At 29.2% G+C, this 2,569-nt stretch overlaps 1 pseudogene; it reads right to left on the bottom strand.

Annotated features, from left to right (window-relative positions):
* Positions 1–227: 227 nt before the first annotated feature.
* LOC149512201 (serpin-Z3 pseudogene) lies at positions 228–1,872 on the bottom strand (annotated as a pseudogene).
* Between the last annotated feature and the right edge of the window lie 697 nt (positions 1,873–2,569).

The following is a 2,569-nucleotide window of genomic DNA, read 5'->3' as shown; positions in this document are numbered from 1 at the left end:
GATAAAAAATAAATAAATTATTTTCTTTGGTAGAAAGAAAATTATTTTTCATTCATGTTTCATCTTTCCTACCAAGCACGCAAATAGAAAAAAAAAATATTTTTCATCAATCAATTTTTCTTTCCCTTCAATCTTTTATCCTTCTATTTATTTTCTATCCACTCAAAAGCAGCCTAAATTCACCAAGTAAAATAAGAAAAGCATAAATCAAAGAATATTTTTACACTTCAAGAGTCCAACAGTGGGTTTAGCACAGCTCCAATGAAGAAAACCACCCCAGACGTCTCTTCCCTGATCATAAACAAGAAAGGATGGTCTGCTACAAAGCTTGGAACTGGATACCTTAAACATGCTAGTCGAATCAAATCAGCAGAATTAGCTTCAGCTTCAGCTTCTGCTCCTTCATTAACTTCAATCAAAGACTTGTGAAACATCTTTTGAACATAAATTTGTTTGTCATCAGAGTCAACTATTTCTATCAGCTCATTTCTATCCTCAAATGCTTGGTTAAGTCCCAATTCTTTCATGGTCTCTGAAGCTTCAAACTGATATGATAACTTGAACCTTGGAATCCAAAAACTGGAAATCTTTTCATTTGGTAGATAGTACTGCTTGGTGAAGTATCCAGGGTTGGCTTTGAATTTTTGTATCAAGCTCACCAACCCATCTTTGCCTTGGGGAGAAAAAAATACACGACAAATTGCCTTGTGGCTTCACCATTTTCATATGGTAGTTTCAAAATTTTATAACCATCAAAGGATCCATATCGATAAAATTTCTCACCAGTCATGAAGGGAACTTGAACTGTTTCACCATTAAGAAGGTGGAAATCTCTAGTTTCAGTTTTTGATGCATCGAAACTATGATCCCATTTTCCTTTGAAGTAAATTGCATTAGCAAGAATTAGAGCTCTCTCTTCATTCACAAGAGTACCTTTTAGTGGCAGCATGTTTTTGATGAGACCTTTGGTTGCATTCTCAGTCCATGCACTGACTTCACCTATGGTTTGATCAGCCTGCAGACAAGAATCAAATAAATTTGAGTGTTTGATCAAATCCATAAAAACTTTGATACAATATGTCTCAAATCTAGGATTTAATCTACCTCATTGTTAGTATGGTTTTATCCTATATTTAATAAATATTTAATATACTATAATCTTATATTTAAGTTATATCCTTTCACTTATAACTAATTGACTTTTAATTAAATGCTTAATATAATATCAGGTCAGAATTTCTTTTTGTTACCCTTTTTAAATCCATTATATAATAGATTTTTTTCATCTTCACTTACATGTAATGGAGGCCTGTTAGTGTAATGTTATCTCATATCTAGTAAATATTCAATATTCTATAATTTTATATTTAAATTGGGCCTCTCTACTTACAACCAATTGCTTTTAGTTGGATGCTTAACACCCATCATACAAGCCAAGTTCAGGTGATCTTTCATATAGATGAAGACCAAGAAAAAAAAAGCTTCATACAAAAGCCAAATAAAAGAAGCATATACCTCATTCACCTGGAAAGAAGGCTTGAATTTCAGGTCTTTACTGAGCAAGGTACCATTGACCAATGAAACGATCGGACCTTTCCTTTCGTTTGTTAGTGATGCGAGAGCAATCATCTAGGAAGCAAGCAAATTGAGATTTTCAATACTCCTTGATTCCAGGAAGAAAAGCAGCTGCTCCAGGTTACACCCTCTTGATCCAACTGCAATCAAACTCAACAAAATATTGAATGAAAAAGGAGAAATCAAAATATTTGAACCCTTTGCTGCTTCCTTTTCCAAGACATGGTTAGCCGTCAGCAAACAGAAATTAGAGTTGGAAGTACTTGTAGGTTGATCTGCCTGTTTTGGAAGAGCCATGGTGGTCTTTTCTGTTGCAAGTGCTTTAGTATTAGGGTTTTAGAATCCCCAGGAGAGAAAAAGGAACAGCCCCAATCAATGAGCACTTGTAATAGTAATAATAATCATAATAACAGGTTAACAAACAATGGAAAGACCTATTCTGCAAGTAAAATATATCTTAACTAAGTTATAATCCTTGTCGTAATTTTATTTATTTAATATGAATATATAAAAATTAATTTCTTTAGAAAATTATATTCAAATCTTTAAAATTTATAACATATATAAATTTTATATATATTGATTTGTCATTAAAAAATAAATTTTATGAAAATAATAAAAAATTATATCTTTCTTTGGGATTTTTTTTTATAATAATATTTATACACTTATAAAATTATATCAAATAAAAATAAATTTTGTTTTTTAAAAAAATAAAATATATATTATTAAATGATAAATTAAATAATAAAATAAATATTAACACACTTTCATTTTAGTAATCTTGACTAAATTATTATACCAAATATGAAAAATATTAGAAAAAATGTGAAAAGAAAAAATAAATTAAAAAAAATATTATTTTTCATAAAAATGAAACTGTAATAACAATAAAATATATCTTAAAAAAATTTATAAACGCAAAAAAAAAAAAAAACCAAATTGCAATAGTAATAGAATATACCTTAGAAAATAATTACTTAAAAATAAAAAA

The sequence above is a fragment of the Durio zibethinus genome, chromosome 23 (genome assembly GCF_047325235.1).
Source record: "Durio zibethinus cultivar Kanyao isolate XHJ-2024 chromosome 23, ASM4732523v1, whole genome shotgun sequence".
NCBI classification, from domain to species: domain Eukaryota; kingdom Viridiplantae; phylum Streptophyta; class Magnoliopsida; order Malvales; family Malvaceae; genus Durio; species Durio zibethinus.
This window is presented reverse-complemented; position numbering and strand designations above follow the sequence as displayed.